Raw genomic sequence first — 12,681 nt, 5'->3', positions numbered from 1 at the left:
GACCAGTAGCGGGTGCGTGCAGCTCGGACGTTGGAAAGCAGGGCCTGCAAACAAAACCTAGGTACAAGGAAACACCCGCTGTCCGCGGAGAAGTGCTCGGCTGTGGATTTCAAAGCTCTTCCTGCTTCTCTTGCCTCTCTGTTTATACCTCTGGAGGGTTTTTACTGTTCTATGAGATGCGACTCTGGCCTCCAAGAAATTAAAACCAAAAATTGAAAGACGAGGATAGCACACTTAGCTGGCTTTAATAGAAATTTCCACTAGTTCCTGATATTTGGGATTCATTTATCTTTCCAGGAGCAATGATAAAATTTCATCTATTAAGAAATATTTTAATGAAGTGCTTCTTAAATTTTAATAAGCATAAGAATAACCAGGGCATCTTATTAAAATGTAGATGCTGAATTAGAAAAGTTAGGATGAAAGTTTAGATTCATTTCAAGTACCTTAACAGACGACTGATCACATCTTCACAACAATGCTTTCATTTATTATTTTTTTTCTAGCATTCCTGCTCATTGGAAAAATTTCAAACTTTTCAAAAAGAGGATATAAAGTGACAGTTAACATCTCAGAAACCACTGTTCACATTTTAATCTATATTCTTACAGGTTCATTTAATATAGATGAATAATTTACTTATAATGTGCACTTATTTTGATTGGGTTTTAATAAGCAAATGCAGCCATGAAATCACTTATTCGAGATGTGAAAGATTTCTATATGCCTCAGAAGTTGTATTGTACCCATTCATTCCCGACCACCCTTATATATCACATAGTTAGATCTAAGCAACAGATAATTTCATATTTCTATGGTATTTAAGAAGTTTCAAATATATGGGATATAAATATGTTAGTTTTGCATGTCACAATGTCTTTGAAATTCCCTCACGTCCATAAATGAAACAGTACCCCCTTCTTTTATTCTGTTACATGAAATTTTGTAAGATTAAAAGCAAATCTATAAAGAAAAAAGTGCATTACCTCTATTGCAAAATGTAAACTACCCATCTCTTACTCTTTATAACTACTCTTTAGAACTTTGTTTAGAAATCTTGAAATTCTAACTGCTGCCACTGTCTCACTGAGATATATGTACAACTTTTTCAAAAAGGAAAGTAAGTCTTTTCCCAGTTTTGTATCCCAGAAGTATATTTGTATACTTAGTAACTTTCTCTTAGTAAATATCTAGAAGGGTGACACCTGTGGTCCTATCTTCATGGTACTTTAATGTATAGGAGGCATTTGGCTATAAGATACAGCTCTTTGCTCATTAAAAGATGTGTTATTCTTTCCTTAGATAAGAACAATCAACATATGGAATGTATCTGCTGGGATATATGCTGTGGTAAGATCCCCGCCCAACCACCACCACCACTGACATCTCTTTAGCAGAGTGCCTGTGATACATAAGGTTAATGTTTATTCAGTGATAAAAGTTTTTTTGTTCTTTTTTTTTCTTTCTTTTTCTGCCTTTGTGGAGAGATTTTCTGCATAGAAAGGAAATTTTGTTTTTAATTATTATTAAAAAATGCTTTCTACATATTGCATATTTTCCAAGCACTTTCCATTATTTCTCCACAGATTTGCCTATTGATGTGCGTGTACAGGTTGATTTCAGTTTTTGGCTATTAGGAATAAACATTTTTGTAAAATTATTTATACATATGTTTTAATTTCCATGAGAAAAAATATAAAGATAGAATTGTTAGGTTAAATGATAACATTAGTTTAAATTACTAAAATTCCAAGTAGGAATGTATTATGTATTGTGTGTGTGTGTGTGTGTGTGTTTGTATTGTATGGTACATTTAAAACCTTATCACATATTATTGCCATTCTTGGTATTTTCAATTCTTCAGTTTTAACAATGAGTTTATATTTCATTTTCTTGTACCATTTACATGAGAAATTTGCAGTTGTAATTTCTTTCCCTTCCTCTCCAAGATGTAAATTTTATCCTAGTCTTTTATCACTTCTACAAGCCAAAACTATCTTTCTCAAGGACCTGAGTGTTCTCTCTCTGAAATACAATATTCAAGAAAGATAGTACTCCTAACTCCTGGTCTCTACGGAAAGGTAGGATTTCCATCAGTACCAATAATGCAAACAGATGGTCCAAGTCGACCAACCTTTCAATGTTTTCCAGTCCTTTCCCTCTAAGACAGTTCAGTGCTTAACATCTCCCTTTCCTTTACTTTCAGGGGAATTGCCTTCTCTTTTCCTTTAATAAAATCTTCAGTGAGGACCTCCTTACCTATTTAACTCTTATCTGGTGAAAACTTTCTTTGACCTTGTTTTTTTTTGTTTGTTTCTTTTTATTGAAAAAAATGCAAATGGTTACATAAAGAATTGAGTGAAAACAAAAATACAAAAAATGCATTTCTCTTTTTGACCCAAGTCGCAAATTTCTAACCTCCTTCTGAAAAGCTGCCAATGGCATTCAGTTTCAGTGTATAATTCAGGATACATTTAATTCACATACAAACACCGATAGTTGTACACACACACACACACATTTAAACTGAAATGGCAGAATTGTTTTTCAAAGTTGTCTTACATTCATAATAATGTATTAAAGAACACCTGTTGTGGGAGACTTGTGGAGGAGGTGCATAAAGAACAGACACACATATAGGGCAGGTGCAGACAGACAGAAGGATGGCAGAAAAAAGGACGCCTACCCCTCTCTGCTGTCATCTTTAATAACTCAAAATATTACATATTACCCACCACCAGTGACTATATTTTGATCAGTATTCCTTTAACACTGAGTGCTAGCTAACTGAGATAAGGTCCAGGTTAATGCAAACACAGAGCTTCTCTCCTTCAAATGATGTCACTATGTAAACCAGGTAGTGCATCCCCATAGTTATCTTAATAGTCTCATCAGGGAATAGCTAGGCATTCCAATCCTGGGAATCAGGGCACCAGTTACCCCCGGGAGTTTACTCATTGAGGAATGCTTTCCTGATATTTCCACAGTCAGAATACCTACAGCCCCCCCCCCCCCTTTTTAGGGCCTTCTGGATAAGTAATATCTGTTTTCTCCTTAATTCTGGTGGGGGCAAAAATAGGGCAGACATTGACAGCAGCAAACGCAACATAACAATCCCCAAAGCAGTAAACATCCACCTATGAATAATTGTTTGACCCAGGTGAAATTGGGTAACCACGAAGTTAGCCAATCCAACAGGTCTAAACCTCCATCATCTTGTTGGACCTTGTTAATGGTATCTTTAAGGTAATTTAACCCCCTTGAAATAGAATTACTGTTATCACTCAAATTGAAGCAACAAATATTATTAAACTCCTGACATCCTTTATGATGTAACAACAACAAATAATCAATAGCAACCCAATTATCAAGAATGGCTTTACAGTGTTGTTTTTGTTCCTTGTTAAGCATATTAATGGCCATAGAGTTATGATTAATACTAGACCATAGCACAGGCCAGCTTCATAGTGGCTTTGTAAGCCCCAACAACTAGTCTAGGGATACCCACTAAGGAAAATGTCAAAGCGTCAAATTCTGTCTTAGAGAAGATATACTGAGTCATTACAGTATATCATCAACGGGAATAGACCTCCATGAATACATTGTGCAGGATGGTGGCCCATTAAACCCTTCGAGGATGGTAAGAACACAGTTAATCTGTTAAGACAACAGTGGGTACCATGCAACATTTTTGCAGGTATATAATAATTTCAGCCAAGTGAACCCAGATATTATAATGGGTTCTAGAAGTCCAGGAGTCTGACTGAACTAAATTTCCCACAACTGGGGTACAACAGCAGAATAACATTACCATAAGAATCAAAACATTTATAGAGTTTTATGTGAGTTTAGCAAACAAAGCAGAAAGTAAGTTTTCAAGAGTACATTTTAACCGCATTTGAGTCAACAGATGTTGAGCTGAGGCTGTTAATGATTTTCTGTCCCCCCAAGTCACTGGAAGCCTAGAAGCTTGGGATCCTCTTTCAGTGTTTCTTATTTTTCCTTCTTTAATGTTTTCTCTCTTTCGAGGAGAGTGGTCATTGTCCTCTTGATTGGTGGGACTCTCCTCATCCAGGATCAAACAAAACTTGGGAATTGGGTTGAGAAGCTCCTGATGTCCATTCATAATTGTAATGATCTCATGCATCAACGTGGAGTCCAAACAGGACCTGTGGGTATAAGTGTAGCAGTCTATCCTTTTTCCCAAGTTATCAGAGGCATAGGGTCTTGTCATCCTGGGTCTGAAACACTATGTTTTACATAAATATTTAGTAATAGCTGTTTGGGAATAAAACTTCTATCCAAAATAGACAACTAATTGTGAATATTAACTTTGCATTGCATATTGAGCACATTAACTTTAAATAAAACAATATTTAAAGCAATATTAATATGAGAGGCTAGATTCCCACTTTTTAGTTTTAGTTTTAAAAGGCAAGTTTTAAGAGTATAATGCACTCATTTAATCAAAGTTTGTCCAATAGGATTATAAAGAATTTTATACTTTAAAATTATATTTCATTGATTACAAAATTGTGCAAAGGCACGAGATGTATATGCAGGGGCATTATTCCTCTTTAAATGAATAGGCTTGCCCAATGTGGCAAAACAAAGCAATAAATGAGAAATGCAAGCAGATACCTTTTTTAGACCTGTGGGCATTAGCTTAAACAAACCCAAAATGGGTATTAATAAAAAACATAAAGAAAGGAGTGAGAATGAAAAGGGAGGGAAATGGGTAACATCTATTTACCAAAGTGCATTGGAATGTAGGCCCCATAGATTTATAAATTTCAACATAGGAGCCTGAAAGGGTACACAGTGAGAATAGTTGTTGACTATAGCATGAGCCTGTTGAGAAGAGATGAAAAACAGATAAGATAGCCAGCCAAGTGGCTTGGATTTAAAAGTGACACTTTTTTCTTCTTTTTTACAAACTGTTTTTTTGCAACCCTAGTAAATCATATAAGAGCTGTAATTCACATTTTAAATATAAGGCTAGGAAAAGAAATCTCGCAGAAGTTAAAAAGTAAGGAAAATTGTTGTAACCATTCTTTCTAAGATTATTTCCTTAGAGCATGGTATTGCAGTTTATATTCTTTCTGGAGAGTTGCTTTTTTTCTTTTTCTTTTTTTTTGTTCTAAACCTTGCAAATCTTTTTTTTTTAATAGTTATGTTTTTAGTTGAAGTTGGACACAATACCTTTATTTTTACTTATTTATTTTTATGTGGTGCTGAGGACTGAACCCAGGCCCTTGAACCAGGCCCTTACATGTGCTAGACCAGTGCTCTACTGTTGAGCCACAACCCCCGCCCTAAACCTTGCAAATCTTGTAACAGTTTCCACACATGGTTGAACATAAGCAATGAGTTGTGGATTGGAAAGGGCAGAGCATGGTAGCCACAGGGAGGTTTTGGATACTTGTTTATTTCTGTTTTCTTTTCCCTAAACTGGAGTGGCCCCTTAAGGCCATGTGTAAAGACATACCATAAAAGTATTTATTACCATGACATTACTATTGTGCCTGATAATCTTATAATTGACTGCTCATTAAAGCAAAAGTTTAATTCAGGTCTACTTTCAGTAATTAACAAACACGCTCCAGTAACAGTAGAGTCGAATCTTTTATCTTCCCTTTCATTTAAAGGTTGTTGCTGAGGATTGAACCCAGAATCTTCCCTATGTGAGGTAAACTCTCTTTAAGCTGAGCTATGGCTCCTGTCCCTGGGAAACCTCACTCAGATGTCTTTAGTAGTAATCAAATCTATTTCAGTGCTCTCTCTAGTAGCCTGAAAGGATTTGTGAAATGAGGTCCAGAGGTCTCTGTTTGTATTGGAAACACTTGCATCATGGGATCCTGAGAGGGCTAGAGAAATTAGTTCCTCCTCCTTTTGTCTTGAGTGTGTGTGTGTGTGTGTGTGTGTGTGTGTGTGTGTGTGTTTTAAGGCAGTGACAAGGAAGCTTTATGAGTTACTGTTTTTAGTGATTTTTCTAATTTTCTAAAACAGTACATTGCAACTGGTTAAATAGAACAGAAGGTAATTGCTTATGCTCTGCTGACCAGCGAAATTTAACCCAGTGGAACCGATAGCTAAATCATTAAATTCCCCTTCCTCTGCAGCTTGATGCAAACACTCAATTAACTTGGATCTAGCTGGGGACAAAAAGGCCCCTTGGCTGCTAGCACTACAGCATGTCTCTTTCACAGGTGCAGAAAGAGCTGAATAGGCAGGCAGTGAGGCAGAAGCCAGGTCAACAGCGTCCCTACATCGATACCACATGTGCAAAATGGATATGGGGGAATGTGGTTCCTCATGCAAAATTTCACCTATTGTTTATCAGTCCTTTGAATGCAATGTCCCAGATCCTGGATTCCAGGGACAGGACAAATCTATCTCCTACAGCAAGGTGGCCAGATCACTATCACAATATGTCCAGCCTTGCTGAGCAGTAAAAGTTCCACTCAGTGACACCGCAGCAGGTCAGACAAAGAATCTCCCATGGCCCAACTGATTAGGGATCCAGATGATGTAAGTAAGGACCAAGGCCCCCTCCAGCTGGCGTGAGCCACTCCCTTCCCCTGTTATCTGTTGGAAGTCCTGAGGGGTCTCTGTCTAATTTCCTTGTCCCAAACTCTCCGTGGACAGGAAGGACTTGTGGGATCTCCTGCCGTTGGACGCCAGCTGTTAAAGAACACCTGTGTGGGGAGAAATGTGGAAGAGTCACACAAAGAACAGACAGACAGACATACACACACATGGGGCAGGTGCAAACAAACAGAAATATGGAAGACAAAAGGATGCCTATCCCTCTCTGCTGTCATATTTACTAATCCCAAAATTTACATGTTACCCACCCACCAGTGACTACACTTTGACCAGTATTCCTTTAACCCTGAATGCTTGCTGACTGCGATGAGGTTGCAGTTAACGCAAACACAGAGCTTCTCTCCTTCAAAGATGTCACTGTGTAAACCAGGTAGTACATCCCCATAGTTATCTTAATAGCCTCAGCAGGGAATAGCTGGGCATTCCAATCCTGGGAATCAGGGCACCAGTTACCCCCCTGGGAGTTTGCTCACCAGGGGAACACTTCCCTATTTCCCCAGAATACCTACAATAAAGGTTATTTGTACCTTGTCTTTTAGTCCTGATCAACCTACAGTTATTAATGTTAATTGATCTTTAAAATACAGTTTTGGGGTTTATTTGTTCCATTATCTGTTTCTAACTCCTTGTTTTTATAGTCATATTTCCATAGTTCCTTCTTTTTTCTTACTTGGGATTCATTTGGTCCCCCACCTCCATTTTCATAACATGGAAGATAAAATCATTCATCTTAGTTTTTTTTCCTCATTAAGAAGACCTATAATTTTTTCTTTACTATTGTAGCTATATTAACAATATAAAGCCTTGCATTTTCTACTTTTCAATGTGATGCTTCTTTGACTGACCCATACATTATTTTTTGTTTGATTTACAAATGTTGCCGACTTCCACATTTCTCACGTGTGATTTCTTCATTAATTTCATAGTGATTGAAGACCACACTCTGTTATTTCAGTCCTGTGAAATTCACTACACCATACATTATGGTCCAGTAGATGGAATATTTTAATGCTTCATGTGCACTTAATATGTTTTGTGATGACACTGGGTAGAATATTCTATATATATGAATTATGTCAAGTTGTTGCATCAATTGCCAGGAAATGAGTGTTTAGTTTTTAATTATAATTGTGGAATTGTTTGAGTTCTGTCAGATTTTGTTTGTTTTGATGATTTGTTATTGGAAGCACGTGCAATTATTATGTCTTTATGATGAATTGACCCTTTTACTATTACAAGTGTCCATATGTGTGTGTGTGATATGATGATATTGCTACACTACTTTGTGTGCTATCAACACTTTAAAATTTCTTTGTATAAGACATATTATTCCAGTCTTTTATTTTTAACCTATCAATATTTATATATAAAGTGTCCAATGGAGAGTTTGTAGTTGGTTTTTTGTTGTTGTTGTTTTCTATTCTTCTTCTTCTTTTTCTTCTTCTTCTTCCTTTTACTCCAACCTGACAATTTTGGCTGTTAGGAAAAAAAATCCTCCATGGTTCCTTCTTGTGTCTGTATAGTTTTTGACCAAAGGTTTCAATTTTCTTCCCCCTCTATAATATCTTTTCAACAATGTTTGTATAATAAAGATCTTGTGAGAATCTCCCTCTGGAGTAGATTTGTTCAATGTTGAGGTTACCATATATTACCTCTCCCTCTAGAGCAAATGTTGGGCAGGTTTGCCAGCAACTACTTACATAAAATAGGGGCTTCCATGGCTGTGCACTTCGGCCTCACTCTTTTGGGACTTGGGAAGACAAGGGACCAAAGGTGAACCTGCATTTGTTGCTGGCTACTGTGCCAGAAGTAAACAAGTCTTTAGTCTGTACCTGGTGGACTCTGTCTTCTGCCAGCATCTGTGAAACTAAAAACTTTAATCTTGAAAACCTCTCAATTCATTAGCAGTTCTTGGCATTATCTTTTGGTTGGAATGCTTAGACAATATTTATCTTTATCTTGTCTGGTGTTCTTTAGGTTTTCTGGATATGTAGTTTTAGTTTTTATCAAATTTGGAAAAGTTTTGGAAAGGTTTTCACTCCAATTCCACCCTATTCAGCTATCTTCACTTGATGTGGTCTTACAGGTCATGAGACACTAATAATTTTCCCATTATTATTCTCTATCTTATTTATTTCAGTTTGGATTTTTATGGCTAATTTTCAATCTCATTGACTTTTTTTTGCATCCAATATTCTGTTAGTATCTTTTAGTGAATTTTTAAATTTCAGATATTTTTCAGTTCTATAACTTCCATTTATTTCCTTTCTCTCTCTCTCTCTCTCTCTCTCTCTATCTCTATCTCTATCTCTTTCTTTCCTTCTTTCTTTCTTCTTTCTTTCTTTCCATTTTTGTACCAGGGATTGAACCCAGTGCCTCTTTAGCCACTGAGTCACATCCCAGCCTTTTTAAAAATCCTTTATTTAGGAGACAGAGTCTCCCTACATTGCTTAGGGCCTGGCTAAATTACTGAGGCTGTCTTTGAACTCATGATCCTTCTCACTCAGCCTCCTGAGCTGCTGGGATTACAGGCGTGTGCCACAGTGCCCAGCCTTTTTCTTTTTAATGTCTTTCATTTCTCTCTTTGGGTCCATTTTTTTTTTCCATTAAACTATTGCACATAGTTAATCTGTTTAAAATGTGTGTTTTAGTGTTGTTTTTTTTTTTAATAATCCTACCATGTCTTTTTGTTTCTGTTTTCTATGGCTTGATTTTCCTCCATTATGTGCTCATTTTGCTTCACCTCAGCATGCCTAGTAATATTCTATTAGATACTAGACATTGTGTCTATTATGTACCTGGATTTTGTACTCTTCCTTTGAAGTGTTGGCCTTTGTTATGGTTGGCAGTGACTTATAGATAAATCTGACTAGAATATCTTCCTTGTTCAAAATTCCACTTTTCATTTTCAGAATGAAAATATGGTCTGAAAATATGGGCATTTGTCTTGACTCTACGAGAGAAAAACTACATTTACATAACTTTTATTACAGTATATTTTATGTTCCATTTTCTAATTAGGTATTGTTAATTTCTCACTGTGTTTAATTTATGAATTAAAATTCATCATGTTTGTATGTATAGAAAAGGGCATGGTTTATATACATTTCAGTAGTAAGAACAGTTTCAGGCATCCACTGAGGATCTTGGAATGTATCTCCTTGAAGAAAGGGGGAGACTACTATATTTTATAGTTGTTAAAACTTCCTTAGGCTGGTCCTAGGATACATTTCTAATAGGGGTGATTTGCTGCTATGACGTGTGTCCACTGGTGTTTCTCCTAAATGCCTCACTTGATCAACAAGGACTCTGAAGGCTAGCTTGTCAATACTCAAATTTATCTATGTAAATTGACTGCTAGGGGTTGTTCACCTTATAACTAGCCAATCCTTAACTACCTACCTGTGGAGGAGACAAAGATAGCGCATTTGACTGCAGGAGCAGCTTAGCACTCACCAAAGAGTCAGTACAAACAATAGGAAGTTCTATTAAGGTCTCTGCGAAGTCTTCCCATAGCCCAATAGCTTTCAGCTAAACCAGACTTCCTACAATGTTTTTTTGTTTGTTTTTGGTTTTGTGTTGGGGACTGAGCCCCCAGCTGCTTTACCCCTGAGCTATATCCCCAGCCTTTTTTTTTTCCTTTATTTTGAGACAGGATCTCACTAAGTTGTTGAGATCCAAGTTTGAGGATCAAACTTGCGATCCTCCTGCCTCAGCTTCCTAAATTGCTGAGATCACCGGCATATACTACCATGCCTGATCTGAATTCTTATCTCTGTTTCATAACTCATTCTTTTTTTCAAAATATTTATTTCTTAGTTGTACACAATACCTTTATTTTGTTTATTTATTTTTATGTGGTGCTGAGGATTGAACCCAGGGCCTCGCACATGCTGGGTGAGTGCTCTACTGCTGAGCCACAACCCCAGCCCCCATAACTCATTCCTAACTGAAGAAAATTGCTGTGCTCTGCTTATGAACTTCCTTGCATCATGATACAGAATGTTCCTCCATAATCATGAATCTCATTCTTGCTTATTTGTCTTATCTGAAGGATCACAAGTCTTTCTTTTTTTCTTTTCTTTAACTTGTGTTTGATTTCTGGAAAACCATTGTTTTCAATATTTTTTCTTATTCTCTACTTGCTTACAGTGGGACCACATTGGGGTTACTTCCATGATTTTTAATAGAATTCCTTATAAAAGTACATGTGGCAACTTATCAAATTCTGGCAGTTACCAAATATATTGTTCACATCAATCCAATCTTTGGTAGTTTTTGTTTTTCAATGCTAGAGCTTGAATCCAGGGCTTCATGAATGCTATATACCCAGCCCTGGTAGTTATTTAATTTAGGAAAAAAAAATGTGACCCTTGCATTTGCAAGTTGGGAATTACTTATCCATTTAAGTAAATATTTTAGAAAGACACATAATATAATCATTATTTATCATATATAAAAGTAAAATGAATCACATCTTACCTTAAGTAAAGATTGTAGTTACTTAATCTTATTTGCTATGTCAACATACAATACAGACTTTATTTATATTAAAACTAATTCATCTGACTGTTTAAAAACATTTAAACATTTGTTTAGGCAGGTCATTATTACTATGCAGCAGAAATCAGCCTTTCTGTTATTAAAGTGTAATTCTCAATATCTAAATTAACATATTGAATGCAAATATATAAAAATGAGTACAATATTTCAAAAGGCTACATATATTATGTATTATTATTATTATTATTAGTTGGAAAGCAGAAAATCTCCAATTTTTCAAAAAAAAAAAAAGAAAGAAAAAGAAAAAGAAAAAAAACAAAAGGAAAGTGGGAGTGCAATATGCTATTTAATAAAATTCAAGAGCCTGCAGCTTGGCCATTAACTGCATGTTCTGTGTTTATTTTGCAGAAATGACAGAATACTGCCTCTTATTATTCAAATGAAGTCAAATCCTGATATGCCACTTGATGTTAAAAATGCATACGTTTCGACTGGAACATGGTTTCTTCCCTGTAGACTCCAGGTTTGTCAAGGTCACCACTACACAAAATTAAAATATACAAATAAAAAGAAATTCAATTAAAATTGATGTAAAAAAAAGTGCTGATGCAAACTAAAAATTATCTGGGAAAACTCTCAGAGGGTGAAATATTTTATGTAAATAGTATTGCATATAACAATTCTCAATAGCTAGAAATGTTATTCTAAATTAATGTAAGGTCACATTCAAATAGAAGCCAATCATGAAAAATATTATCAAATAAATCTTATCTGGAGAAGAATATGATATTTAAAAAATTCCATGTGAGTCAGACAACAAATAATGCAAACGGAAATAATTTCTAAAGCCCAATATGTATCAGTTCAAAAAAAGATCAAAGTCATTTTTGAACAAAATGGATATGTCATAAATGTTAAACACAGGGACTTTCTTTCCCAAGTTGTCTGTGAGTGACTGGAAAAACAGAACATATTGTAGGCATCTGTTAGGAGTCATTAAGTCTTGAAATGACTCACAATGATATGAGCAACATGAAAAATGAAATAAGTGAAAATGAAAAGATATGTACATTATCAGTTTCATAGGCTTATAAACATAATATTTCAGGATAATTTTAATAACCATGGATACATATAATTAGCAACATAAGTAGGAAATATTTGTTACATAGACTAAATAAACAAGATAAAACCATTTTTTAAAATTTGTTTTCTCATTTTGGTGTTCTAGCCGTATCATACATTCTCTGTTTTGTGCACAGCCTATTTGTCAATACTTATATGAATATGAGCCTTCATTTTCTACCCAAACCATTGACTTAGTCAAAGGCCAATTTAATCATAAATCATGAGAGGAGGGTATTAGTAATGATGCTCCTCATATATATAATTTGCAAAAGATATAAGAGAAAAAAGGTAAAAGAAGAACAAGTACAACTTAAAGTAGTATTATTATGTGCTCCAGATTCTGGTATAAGTCTTATATTTATTACCTCTTCTAGACCAATGTTGGTATAAAAATCTAGAGTAACCATTTAGGTTTCTTTACGACAATTTGGTCCTGCTATA

The sequence above is a fragment of the Marmota monax genome, unplaced genomic scaffold, assembly GCF_021218885.2.
Source record: "Marmota monax isolate L192 unplaced genomic scaffold, Marmota_monax_Labrador192_F-V1.1 WCK01_AAM20220418_F8-fsc00061, whole genome shotgun sequence".
Classification (NCBI taxonomy): Eukaryota; Metazoa; Chordata; class Mammalia; order Rodentia; family Sciuridae; genus Marmota; species Marmota monax.
Note: the sequence above shows the minus strand (reverse complement) of the source record.